Source organism: Hipposideros armiger, unplaced genomic scaffold, assembly GCF_001890085.2.
Source record: "Hipposideros armiger isolate ML-2016 unplaced genomic scaffold, ASM189008v1 scaffold_101, whole genome shotgun sequence".
Classification (NCBI taxonomy): Eukaryota; Metazoa; Chordata; class Mammalia; order Chiroptera; family Hipposideridae; genus Hipposideros; species Hipposideros armiger.
Window position 1 is genome coordinate 1,262,900 of NW_017731451.1, and position 15,046 is coordinate 1,277,945.

Genomic DNA, 15,046 nt, shown 5'->3' on the forward strand with positions numbered 1-15,046 from the left:
TGAAAACCACGCACCGTTTGTGCAAACCCTGCTTGATTTGGCAACGCTGGGAGTCAGCTGTGATTCCTGAGCATAATAAATGCATTGGTTTGAATTTTCCTGTCTGTTGTATGTGAGGTTTGTCTGGAGCTAATTCAGATTCAAGATGCACTTGAAGATAGAATTAAGAGGGGAAACTGAAGGAAAGAAAAAGGTCTTCATTTGAAATCCTTTTATTGAACGTGTGGACGTACTAGGTGATTGCTATACTGAAAATAGATAATTTTCAGAAATGAAAATAGCATTGCTTGCCTCGGTTCAGATTTCACCCACAGAAACGACTAAATTCTTATCAGACTCAGCGTCAGCACTGCATGAAAACTTGGTCCTTTATGGAAAGGGGATCATCTGGCCTCCTGTTTCTAAAATAGACTAGAGATTACTCATTTACTTCTCTGCAATTATAGCCATCTGATCCTTTGAAATTGTGGCAGGGTGAGATGATGACATGATTGTAACACAAATCCACATTGAGGAGCCCAGTATTTAAAAATCCTCATGTTCGCACACCAGAGGGTTACTTATGAGCTGATGCTCGTCACTGATAACTGACAAATGTATCAAGTTGGTGTCTGGGTATAGAGTGAAAATAGGAAATGCATTCTATTGTGAACTTCTGGGCTTTGAATACAGAAGACACTATTAAAACATAACTGCAGTCTTTAGTAATGTTTTCAATACATATACAACTGCAGTGGAGCACCCTCGAAGGAGGCCTTTCTCGTCAGATGAAAAGGTCATTATTTTTTACAGATGACAGTTTGGAAAATTCAAGGCTAATTGGCCAGATTTTAGCCTGAAGCTCTGAAGACAAGGGATGGTGCTGCTCCTCCCTCTGTTTCCTCTACTTTGGTCCCCCTTCTGACCTCTTTTAGCTTTCAGCAGAAAAGTCCCAGGATAGTGAAGTGGGTTGGGGGTGGATGAAAATATGTCCAAGGGCCAGAATTGCCACTGTTAAATTTGAATACTTCTCTTTTAAAAGTGATCTAAAATGTAATTACAGAAAACCTTTCTTTAAAAAACAAAATTAATTTACTGATGACTGAAAAACACTGGTTTGGGATTTGAGGGACTGAGGTTCCAGTGTGACCGCTGCTGTGTACTTATCATTAAGCTTTCAACTAGGCTGAGCTTCAGTGTCTTCTGAAAATTGGAGATACCTGCTGACCTCATGTCAAGAACTTGTTAGTTGAATCAATATGAGATACATATCTGATGAATTGTGAAATGCTATATAAAATGCATTTTCATTATTGCTGTCTCTAATCAATAAACCAGCAAACAGGGATCATATGATTCAGCAATATTAAACTTCCTTTGTGCCTTTATTTTCCACTTTCCAGAATACCATCACCAGTTTTCCTCCTTTCCATTTCAATTTTTATCCATTTATACAAACTTGTTTTCGATCGCTTTACCCCATTAATTCTATTTTTTTGGATCATGTAACTTTTTAAAACTGTTTCATCCCACATTTATCACTCCTGCCCCTTTTGTTCTTCATTATTTGGTATTCAACTAAATATTACCTTGCATTATCAAAGGTTCTTTGGTCATAATATAGTTTCTCCAATAAATTTGAAAATCCTCAGTTATTTCATTTCTATTCTGCTGATATGCTTATGGACTTAAATAGCACTGGGCAAATTTGATGGTTTGCAACAAATTTGGCTACTGTGATCTAGAATCCTATGTGCTGACCTTCCATACTGTGTTTTATATTTTACGTTTGGTTCACTATAATCCAAATATCTTTTCTCCCTGGCCAACCATATCCTTAGTCACCTTGTTTTTCTGCCTCTAAGACCTTGACTCTTAATTTAGTCAACTAAAATGGATTTGTTTAAGAATAATTCTTTCATGATGTGTAAGCAAAACAAACTGGAATCATAGAAAAGATATTCACAAGTGTGGAATAGCTTACATAAAGTGATAGACAAGAATGCCTACTCCTGAGGACCTGTACAGATACTTCTCCCAAGAAGACATACAAATGTCCAACAAATAAGTGAAAAGATGCTCAATTTCACTAGCTGTTAGGGAAATGCAACTCAAAACCACAATGAGATACCTCATCACACTTGTTAGAATGGCTATTATCAACAAGATAAGTAAGGACAAGTGTTGGAGAGGTTGTGGAGAAAAAGGAACCCTCATACTCAGCTTGTGGGAATGTAAATTGGTACAGCCACTATGGAAAACAGTATGGAGGTTCCTCAAAAAATTAAGAATAGAGCTACCATATGACCCAGCAACCCCTCTTCTGGGTATCTGCCCTCAAACTTTGAAAACTTTTATCTGTAAAGGTATATGTATCCCTATGTTTGTTGCAGCATTGTTCATGGTGGCCAAGACATGGAAATAACTGAAGAGTCCTTCGATAGATGATTGGATAAAGAAGATGTGGTGTATATACACAATGGAATACTACTCTGCCGTAAGAAAAGATGAAATAGTGTCATTTGTGACAACATAGGTGGATCCTGAGATTATCATGCTAAGCGAAATAAGTCAGAAAAAGTCAAGAACCATATGATTTCACTCATATGTAGGATATAAAACTGAAAGCAACAAAAAAAGAAAAACTCATAGACACAGATAACAGTTTAGTGGTTACCAGAGTAAAAAGGGGGAGGGGGAGGTAGAAAAGGGTAAAGGGGGTCAAATATATGGTGACAGAAGGCTTTCTGACTTTGGGTGGTAAACACACAAAGTGATATATAGATGATGTATTATAGAATTGTACACTTTGAAATCTATATAATTTTATTAACCAATGTCACCTCAATAAATTTAATTAAAAAAGGAATGCTGCCCCTATAATATTTATTTAAACTTATGCAATAAAATTGGATTGGATGGGGGATTGTCTTCTGTTATGAAAAATGATACACTGCCAAAGCATAAACAAACAAACAAACAAATAGACCCTGTATCTATTAAGCAGCAAAGTGCTGCATGTAAAGTAATATTATAGGAAAAAATGCTCCAAGAGGATTTTGTTGCATTTGCCAGTGTTGCAATTATGTCTCTTTCCAACAAGTATGGTTGTCATTGCCCAGAGGCCTATATTCAAATGATTCCCTGGAAATTAAAAAATATTGAACTGAAATTACCATTTTTCAGCAGGATCCCCAGGCACAAATTCTGTTATTGCCATCTAGCAGCCGGTGTCCCTGTTCAAGCTTCTGTGTAAATTTGCAAACATACAGTCGCCTTCTTTGGTAATTATAGAGCCTCAAAGTGCTAGAAAGAGATGGCAATTTATAACATACATTTCAAAAACGTGATAACTTAGGCAATAAAAACACTACTTAACAGATACCATTGTAATAGGAGCTGCACAGTGGGATGTTCATAATAATCAGAATGGATTTAATATATGTATTTATTCCAACTGTAAAATGGTTGCAAACAACAGCAGGAGAAGCAATATGTTACACAGGGCAAAAAAACTAAAATAGGGAACAAAACATACTCAACATATTTAACCACAATTTTGTCTCTTAAAAGATGATTTAACACCATGAGTCTATCAACAGAATCAGATATTTGTTTTCAATTTCAGTGCATTTTGGTTATGAACCATGAAAGAATTATCCTTATTCAAATTAAATTTCAATTGAACTTCAAAACATCGATGTGGTTGAATATGTAAAACTCCATTCTAACTGTTTAACTTTCTTGACCAAATAGAGTCAATTTTTTATATGCTTTTTAAAAAATCATTTTCATTCCTCTTAGCCTAAGAACTGTTCAAGACAACATTTCTGCCACTTATGTAAAATCCATCTACTCTTTGAACATTGGTTATACAGGATGTGAATTTTGATGGTAGGGAATTTCCTAGTATATTGTAGTACCACTAACAGTGCATTTTTGTAATGCTAAACAATAGGAATACTCAACTGCCTTTCAAAAAGCCACAAGCTGACTATTTATGAGTACTCAAAATTGGCTGTTCTATGAAACGGGTTTGTAGCAATGTCAGAAATGTATACCAAGAAAAAATTTTTGTTAGTATAACCTTGATATTTATTTAATAAAATTAGAGTCTTTAAGAGATCTCCAAAATTAGCTAATTTATAAATAGTTCCCAAGTGCCTTTTTAACAATTGTCTCACTGTAGGTATAAGGACTGTATCTTTTGATATAGCTAGCTATTAATTATTGATATTATTAAGCTTTGTAATGCTCATGTCCCTATGTACTTTATTCACGAGCAGTAGGGATTCCATATCACATCCAAATTACACTAATCCATGTTCTCTCCCTTTAAACCACAAAAAAGTCCAGTCAAGTACAATGTCATATGTGGTAATTCCCAGCAATGCTAATGTGTTTTACCAAACATTACTGGTGCCATTATCATCCCACCAGTTATGTTGGCCACAGCACTTCTGTTCCAACGTTTTTGAGGTCATATTTTGTTGCCTCCCAAGAGGCGTCACCAAGCAGCTACTTGTCCATCCCTTACTGCTTTGCCCTAAATGTCATCACAGATATTCAATTTTCCAAAGCCTGAGTAACTACTTTTAACAGCTATATTGAGATATAAATTGGGTACCATAAAATCCATCCATTTTAATTGTACAATTCAAAGGATTTTAATATGTTTATAGAATTGTACAACTATCACCACAATTTAATTTTAGAACATTTTCTTCATTCTGAAAAGAAACCTACTGCCCATTTACAGCCGTAAGCAACTGCTAATCTGCTTTCTGCCTCTCTATGTTTTTATTTTTTGGACATTTTATGTAAATGGATTTATACAATATATGTTCTTTCGTGTCTGACTTTTTTTACTTAACATAATGTTTTCAAGGTTCATTTATGTTGTAGCATCTATCAGTATTTCATTTCTTTTTATTGCTGAATATTACTTATTGTACTGTTTGTCACATTTTGTTTATTCACAAAATGTAATATTTCAAATCTTCACTGAATTAGGACTTCTACTTGTGCCATGTAAGGATAATAGTACCAAACTCGCCTCCCAGTAGAAAAACAGGACAAAATATAGGAAACTACTACTATTATTTTCAGATCTTGGACAATAGGCTCACAGGATGGTGATAGCTGTGAAAAGAAAAGCTAATGAGGTGAGCTCTGTGATCCTTAGTTTTCTATCTGGAAGCACTTTCAGACTGTGGCCAAGTGAATGGAACTCGAAATCAAGCACACAATCTCTGAGTTGAACAGACAGATATCATAGAAAAGGAAGCTGAAGCTGCTGAAATTTATAGGGAAGAAGAAGACTATGCAGAAAAGGAGCTACAGTTATCTTCCAAAAGACTATCTTGAGTCTTCTGCTAACAGGTAAGTGTGGAAACTCCATGAGGCAAGGCTAAAAAGTACCTGGGAGCTATAAATGGAACATTTCTCAAGAGTTCACACAGGGCTGGGAGATGTTCAAATTTTTACCAGCCAAGGTTGAGAGAACTCACAAAACACCCAAAATACTCACTAACGATCCCAAAAGGCCATGCCTGAGAAATAGAGCTAAATTCACTCTCATGGTAAAAGCTATCCTGGATCCTCCCTGGCAAAGTTTATGAATAAACCTTGAAAGGATCACTGTGATCTAAAAGTGTATCAACTTCCAGACCAAACAAAATCCAACACTCTTTAAAAGACTGTAACTGAATATAGACACTCAGCAATGTAATTAGCAATGATAAGCATCCACTTAATAATTACTAGATATTTAAAGGAGGACAAAAGTGTGATTCATAATTGAAAATTTATCAGTCAGTAGAAGCAATGTAAAAAATGAGGAAATTAGTAAACAAGAACTTTAAAACAGTTATTGGAAATATGCACAATGATTTAGAGAGAACCTTAAAATAATGAGGAGAAGTAAATAAAAAGTAAATGGACCTTGTAAGGTTGAAAATACATCAGAAAATAAAATTAGATGGGTAGAATAAATAACAGGTTAGACACTGCAGGGGAAATTAGTGCTGAATTCAAGGTATCACTATAGAAAGTATATAACTGAAGCACAGAGATTAAAAAAAAACACTAAAATAAAAAATAGCCACAGTGATTTATAGGACAACATTAAAGTGCCTATTAGTCATGTAGCAGCAATCTTTCCAGAAGGAGCATGCAGAACATATTTAAAGAAATATTGTCAAACATTTTTCAAATTCAATGAAAATTATAAGCCATCGGTCAAAGAAGTGCTTGTCCATACCCCCACCTCTCCACCCCTCAAAATATCTTATTGTACTGCACTTACCTTTTCACTTAAAGGAAGCACCTGACAGCTCCTCTTATCTGAATTGCCAGCATCACTGCTCTTGTGCTTTGGGGTCATTGTTAAGCAAAATAAGGGTTACTTGAACACAAGCACGGTTATACTGGGACAATGGATCTGATAAGAGATGGCTGCTATGTGACCAATGAGCAGGTAGCATATACACAGCTGGATACACTGGAAAAGGGATGACTCATTTCCAGGGTGGGAAGGAAAGGTGGCAGAGTGGCTAAAAATGTTTCCAAAGTACAGGGACAGGCTGGCTCCACGCTACCACAGAAAGCTTTTACTACAGTGGCAGTCACACTTAATGCTTGTTAAGGTAGCTCCGGTGAACCTGTGTTCTTGTATAGGCTCTTAGGTCTTCAACAAAGAAGATGCAGCAATGTACTCTAAAGACCATCAAGCTAGATCTAAGAGGGCTACAGCACCCTCTGAATATGTAGCACTGGGGAATAAGAGTAAAACTGAAAGAATTAAAAGGAGAAATAGACAAATCCATTATTATAGCTAGAGATTTCTACACTTCTTTCTCAGCAATTGGTAAAGTAGTAGACTGAAAATCAATAAGAATATACTGAACAATGTTACCAACCAACTGGACCTAATTGACCTTTCTAGACTACCAAACAGAATAGTACACATTCCAGGCCTCAAAAAAGTTTTACTGTGATAGACCATATCTTGGAACATAAAACAAGGCTCAAAATTTTTTGATTGTCTGAAAATATAGAAAATATATTCTCTAATAATAGTAGAGTTAAATTTGAAATATAAGAGAGACATCCAGAAAATTGGCAAATAAAAGTTAATCAACACTCTTCTTATTAATCCATAGGTGAAAGAGAAAATAACAAGAAAAATTGAAAAGATTTTTTTTTAAAGATTTTTATTGGGGAATTGGGAGGATGGGAACAGTGCTGGGGAATTGGGGGAAGGGGAACAGACAATTTGCTGTTGTTTTATTCTTCAGTCTAGTTGTGGAGGACGTCGCTTCACTGGCCCATGTTGGCACCATCATTGCACTCTTCCCGGGCGAGGCAGATCAGTCACCGGCTTCTGGATGGCTGCTCACTGCAGCTGCTGGCCGCTCACGCTGGCTGCTGGCTACATACGGTAGTCTATGGCAACCCACTGCAGCAGGGGCTGCCACCTAGCCATAGCCGGAGACTCATGGCAGCCCAGCTCCAGGTTGAGCTGTTTTTCAGCATCTTAGCTGTAGAGGGCAGTGTCACTGGCCCTCTACCAACGCGCCATTCGGCCGGCCCTCAAAAATATTTTAGGGCTGGCCAAGTGGCATGATGGTTAAGAACTGGCTTGGGACGCCAGAGGGCCCCGGTTCAGATCCCACATATGAGGGCCAGTGACACTGCCCTCTACAGCTAAGATGCTGAAAAACAGCTCAACCTGGAGCTGGGCTGCCATGAGTCTCCGGCTATGGCGTAGGCTGCAGCCCTTGCTGCAGTGGGTTGCCATGGGCTACCGTATGTAGCCAGCAGCCAGCGTGAGTGGCCATCCAGAAGCCGGTGACTGATCTGCCTCACCCGGGAAGAGAGCAATGATGGTGCCAACTTGGGCCATTGAAGCAACTAGACTGAAGAACTAAAGGACAGCAACTTGTCTGTTCCCCTTCCCCCAATTTCCCAGCACAGTTCCCATCCTCCAATTCCTAAATTTAATAAATAAATAAATAAATAAATAAATAAATAAATAAATAAATAAAATATTTTTGAAGTTGATGACAATGAAAATATAAAATATCAAAATATGTGGGACAAAGCTAAAGTTATGCTTAAAAGAAAATTTACTGCACTACATGCTTGTTATGCTCATATTAGAAAAAAAGATATATCTAAAACACAGTGACCTGAACACATCTGGAACACCTGGCTCAGGCGACCAAGGAGACTGTGCCACCTGACCCCAAAAAGTAGGCCACCTACTACATCAGGCCACTCTACCAAGACCAGCAAACGTAGCAGCTCTACCTAATACATAGAAACAAACACAGAGAGGCAGCCAAAATGGGAGACAAATACGTCCCAAATGGCAGAAAAGAACAAAGCTCCAAGAAAAGAACTAAAGAAAATGTAGACAAGCCATCTACCAAATGCAGAGCTCAAAACACCGGTTATAAGGATGCTCAATGATCTCAGGGAGAACTTCAACGAAGAGATATGAAACATAAAAATGGAGATAGGAAACATAAAACATAACCAGTCAGAAATGAAGAATATAATAACTGAAATAAAGAATACATTACAGGCAATCAACAGTAGATTAAACGAAGCAGAGGATTGAATCAGAGATTTGTAAGATAAGGTAGAAGAAAACACCTAATAAGAACAGCACAAATAAAAAGTAATCAAAAAAAGGGGTAGTTTAATAGGCCAATGGGACAACATCAAGCATACCAACACTTGTATCATTGGGGTAGCGGAAAGAGAAGAGAGGAAAAAAGGAATTGAAACCTATTTGAAGAAATGATAACAGAAAATTTCTCTAACCTGGCAAAGTAAAGAGACTAAGAAGGCCAGGAAGTGCAGAGGGTCCCAAACAAGATGAATCCATAGAGGCCCACACACCTAGACACATCAAAATTAAAACGCCAAAGCTTAAAGACAAAGAGAATCTTAAAAGCAGCAAGAGAAAAGCAGTTAGTTACCTACAAGGAAGCCCCCATAAGACTACTGGCTGATTTCTCAACAGAAACTTTGCAGACCAAAAGGGAGTGGCACAAAATATCCAAAGCAATGAAAAGCAAGGTGCTACAACCAAGATTACTCTACTCAGCAGCTATCATTTAAAATTGAAGGACAGATAAACAGCTTCCCAGACAAGAAAAATGTAAAGGAGCCCATCACCACCAAACCAGTATTACAAAAAATGTTAAAGGACCTTCTTAAAAAGAGGGAAAAAAAAGATAAAAATATGAATAATAAAATAAGAATAATTACATATTTATCAACCATTACTGTAAATGTAAATGTAAATGAGTGAAGTGCTTCAATCAAAAGATGCAATGTGGCTAAATGGATAAGAAATCAAAACCCTTATATATGCTGTCTACAAGAGACTGACTTCAGATCGAAAGAGAAAGACATACAGAGACTGAAAGGGATGGAAAAAGATGTCTCATGAAAATGGAAATGAAAACAAAAGGCTGGAGTAGCAATACTTATACCAAACAAAATAGACTTTAGAGCTAAGGCTATAACAACAGACAAAGAAGGACTCACCAATCCTACTTCTAGGTATTTATCTGAAGAAACCCAAAACACTACTTTGAAGGGACATGTGCATCCATATGTTCATTGCAGCATTATTTATAATAGCCAAGATATGGAGGCAACCTGGGTATCCATCAATGAATGAATGGATAAAGAAGAGGAGGTACATACTGGTGTATACTTGTACAATGGAATATTACTCAGATATAAAAAAGAATGAAATCTTGCCATCTGCAACAACCTAAATTGACCTAGTGGGTATTGTGAGGAGTGGAGTAAGTGAGAAAGTGAAAGACAAATGTCATATGATTTCACTTATATGTGGAATCTAGAGAACAGGACAAATGAACAATCAAAAGAGAAACAAGCTCATAGATACAGAAAGCATTTTCATGGTTGCCAGGTTGGGGGCATTAAGGGGATGGGTGAAGGGAGAGGGGATTAAGAGATATAAATTGGCAGTTACAAATAGTCATGGGGATGTAGAGCATGGGGAATATAGTGAGTAGTATTGTAATAACTATTTGTGGTGTCAAATGGGTACTGGATTTATTGGGGTGATCAGATCACTTCCTAAGTTATATTAAATGTCAAAGCACTGTATTGTACATGTGAAACTAATATAATATTGTATGTCTACTGTAATTGAAAAATTAAAAGAAAATACAGAGTGCCAAAAGATGTATACACATTTTAAGAAAGGAGAAACCTGTATTAAAATTGTAGTACTCAATATATACCGATAACAAAAGATGAATACAAGTCACTTTTGACTTCTGCAGTTACAAGAGGTGCTCAAAGTTCAAAATTCACATAATTTTAATACAGCTTTTTCCTTTCTTAAAATGTGTATACATTCTTTTTTGGCACCCTTTGTATTTAAAAAAAAATCAGTGACCTAAGTGTCCTCCTCAAAAAACTAGAAAAAAGCTAATTAAATTCAAATTTAATTTAAATTTTAAAAATAAAATAAGTGGAAAAATAATAGATAATAGCAACAAAAATCAAAAGCTTGTTTGAAAAGGTCAATAACATTAATAAAAACCTAGCTAAAATCGGGGGCAGTGGGGGAGGGAGAGAAAGAGAGAGAGAGAGAGAGAGAGAGAGAGAGAGAGAGAGAGAGAGACAGAAAGAGAGAGAGAGAGAAGGAGATAGAGATTACCAATATCAGGTTTGAAAAAAGGGATATACCTATGATTCTGCACATATTATAAGGATAATAAAGAAATATTATGAATATCTTTTACCAATACATTTGACAGCTTATATTAAATTAACAAATGTCTTTAAAATACAAATTATATAAATGAACTCAAGAAGAAATAGAAAAATCTGAATAGTGCTTACCAATTTATATTTTTTAATTTGTTTTAAAAAATATTTCATAAAGAGCACCCAAGAGCAGATGACCTTACTGATGACTGCTATCAAATAGTAAGAGGAAAAAAACTCTCATATATATATATATATATATATATATATATATATATATATATATATATATATATATATATATTAGACAATATAAGAGCAATATACTTTCTAACTCTTGATCTGAGGCTAGCATTTCTCTGATACCAAGATCAAGCCTACACGTTATAAGAAAGCAAACTATAAACTAATATCTCTCAGGAACGCAAAAGAAAAAAATCTTTGATAGTAACAAATTCAACAACATAAAAATAAGTCATGACAAGGAATGGCTTATCTCTAGATTACAAGGTTGATTTAACATTTGAAAATAACTGTTTAACCTATTAACAGAACAAAGATGAAAAACCATATGATCATCTCAATAAATGAACAAAAAATGAAAATATCCAATTCTCATTCATGATAAAATTTCGGAACAAGCTAGGAATAGAATGAAACTTTCTTATTCTGAAAAAGGGCATTTAAAAATGTCAACTAACAGCCTATTTAAGGTGAAAACTCTAATCCTTTAGAATTGGGACATTTCCGTTAGAATTAGAAAAAGGCAAGGATGTCTATTCTCACAACTTCTACTCAAAATTATATTTGCAACCCAGGCCAGTACAATAAGGTAAAAAAAATACAAGACATACAGATTGGAAAGAAAAAAGTTACGCTGTCTTTATTTCCAAGCAACATGATCATGTAATACAGAACCCCCTAAAGAATCTACAGGAAAGTTGCTAAAATTAATAAGGGAATTTAGCAATGTCTGACACACAAGGCTGATACTCCAAACACAAAAGCAATTATATTTCTATATGTTAACAGTGAACAATTAGAAAGTAAAATTTAAAAGATTTCATTTATAACAGCATCAAAACTATGAAATATTTGAAGATAACTTTAATAAAGCATGCAATAAACCTGTATGTTGAAAACTATGAAACATTGCTGAAAAAAATTGAGAACCTAAATAAATGGGGATATATACATACACAATACACAATTGCAATCAAAACCAAAACTCCAGCAAGATTTTTTTTTTTTTTTTAGAAATCCATAAACTGTTTCTAAAATTTGATTGGGTTGCATTGTAAACCACTTGGTGTATGGTGTCCCTGATGCTCTCTTTCTTAAGCCTGCAGCATGCCAAGGGGCGACTCCGGTCAAATGGCATCTCTCAGTTATCAGTATGGGCGCCTTCAATTAGGTATTAACAGGGTAGCAATCCCCTGATGGAGTTAATCCACATTCATAGTGAAAGACAGAGATTCATAAGGATGCCAGATATTAATTTACATTTCATAATGAGACAGATTGGTGGAATTTAAAGAATGTAACAGATTAACTTAAAAATTCTGGCAATGTGTATATGATCTGTTTGTCTAAGGGAGGTGCCACCATCTCTTCAGGACATTGGAAGTTCAGAATATGACAAGGGCAACCTCTCTTCCTACATTTTAGGCAACTTTACTTTCTCCTGAAACCACAGATGCTCCAAAAGTTGTGTTTTTTTTGTTGTTGTTTTGTTTTTAAGTTTCTGTTTCCTTTTTCACAATGCCTCACTCTGGCAATAGTGGCTGTTACTGAAGATTTACCGTAGGAGGGATGTCTGTAAGAAGAACAGCTTACATTATGAAAATTTCTCTATAATATTTTATCATCAGTAATTGTGGTTTCTTTCCACTTACAAAAAGGCAGGCTTCATTAACATTCCTCAGTCCTGCCGAGTCTCCCCACAGCTCTCAGCAGCCATTCACATTTCCAAAAAGCTGGAAGGTCAAAATTCTGTCTTTCCATGTGTCAGAATCACTTCATGACTTCAACTTACATTCAGCCACATGGGTCTTTATTCTTTATTATTATTATTATTATTATTATTATTATTATTATTATTATTAAATTTATTGGGGTGACTTTGGTTAGCAAAATTATATAGGTTGTAAGTGTACAATTCTATAATACATAATTTATATATTACATTGTGTGTTCACCACCCAAAGTCAGTTTTCTTTCCATCACCATGTATTTGACCCCCTTCACCCTTTTCTACCACCCCCTCCCCCCTTACCCTCTGGAAACCACTTGTGGATGGGAAAGGGGCCACCTGTTAAACCTGACAAGCTCAGGAGACTGAAAATAACCACAGAGGATGGTGTGAACATAAAAATTCTTAACTAAGGTGGGCCATGGGGGGAAGTCACATCTCTGAGCTTCCTCATTAAATTAATCTGTGCCTTTTCAGTGGGCCTGTTCTTTGTCTTTTTGTACCTAAAATAACATCTTTAATCCTTTTTCCGGACCAGAGCTGGAAACTGCAAAATTCCTCATTATCATGCTTGTCTCCTGATTACCATCTCTATGTGCTGTAAAGAGTGAGCTGTTATCTACCCTGCACCCACTCCAATGTACTTTTATCCAACCCCAAAGATTTCCCTGCTTTGCTTCCTCCCACCCCCTTAACCTATCACCAATGGATTTCATGTAACCTTCCTCCTTTGATTTTATGTATAACATAAACTGCAAACTGCCATTTTGCGGAACATTTTCTCAATCCGTTGAGATTTTGCTTCCCGGATATTGTCACAGTTTGGTTCAAATAAAAACTCTTATAAGTTTTCTCTTAGGCTGGTATTTTTCATCAACACACTAAACTGGATCTTGAGGTTATCATACTAAGTGAAATAAGTCAGAAAGAAAAAGTCGAAAGTCATATGATTTCATTCATATCTGGGATATAAAACTACAAGCACCAAATGACTAAGACAAACAAACAAACAAAAACTCATAGACACAGACAACAGTTTAGTGGGTCTTCATTCTTGCTTCTGAAACAGAAACCCAGCAAGGACTCACTCAGTTTAGACCAGTCATGTTGGTAGAGCAATGAATACAAAGTCTTCAGTTAGTCAAATGAAAAGGGTTTATACCATGAAGAATAACTAGACAGTGTACCAGGATATGACTGTGGGTAGGACTTAATTATTTAATTTATAATTTATTGTCAACCTAATTCAAAAAGGGATTCAAGACAAAATGTGTTAAGACACTTAATTACATGAAAATGAATATATAGAAGTCAAAGCTCAAAATGTCCCAATTATTTTAAATAGTAGAGAGTTCCCATGTACTGGTTTCTCTTCTTGTTAGCATCTAATATTAATGTGGTACATTTGATTACAATTAATGAACCTTATTATTAAGTAAAGTCTATATTTAGCTTTTCTTAGCTTTTTTTTTTTTTAATCTAATGTCCTTTTTCTGTTCTAAGATCCTATCCAGCATACTATGTTACATTTGGTTGTCATGTCTCTTTAGGCTCTTCTAGACACTGACTGTTTTTCAGACTTTCTTTGTTTTTTACGTTTTTTTTTTTCATTTTAATTTTTTATTTATTTTTTATTTTTATTATCATTGCGCTATTCCCGGGTGAGACAGTCTCTCGCTGGCCACTCACGGCGGCTCAGGAAAGCTCACACCCACTGCCAGCCAGCCCCACTGCAGCCTACGCTGTAGCCAGCAACTCACGGCAGCCCAACTCCAGGTCAAGCTGTTGTTCGCCATTTTAGCTGTAGAGGGCGCAGTGTCACTGGCTCATGTGGGATCCAAACTGGTGGCCCTGCTGCTCAGAGCTGGCGTCCCAAGCCAACTCCTAACCAATGTGCCACTCGACTGGCCCCAGACTTTCTTTGCTTTTGATGACCTTGACAGTTTTGAAGAGTACTGGTTAGATATTTGGTAGACTCTCTCTCATTTGGGATTTTTCTGAATATTTTTTATAATTAGATCGGGCTGATGAATTTGGGGAGGTGAAAATGCCTTTTTCATCACATTGTATCAACTGCACATGCTGTCAACGTGTCTTATAACTGTTGATGTGAACCTTAGTCATCTGGTTTAGGCAATGTTCATCAGCTTTCTCCAGTAAAGTAACTCCATTCTGTCACCTTTGGAAGGAGCACACCTTTTCAAACTGTACTCTTTGTAAGGAGGTGACTATGCACAGTCCACACTTAATGGGCAGGGAGTTACGCTCCACCATCTTGAGAGCTGATGATTTATATATATATGTACATTATATATATATATATATATA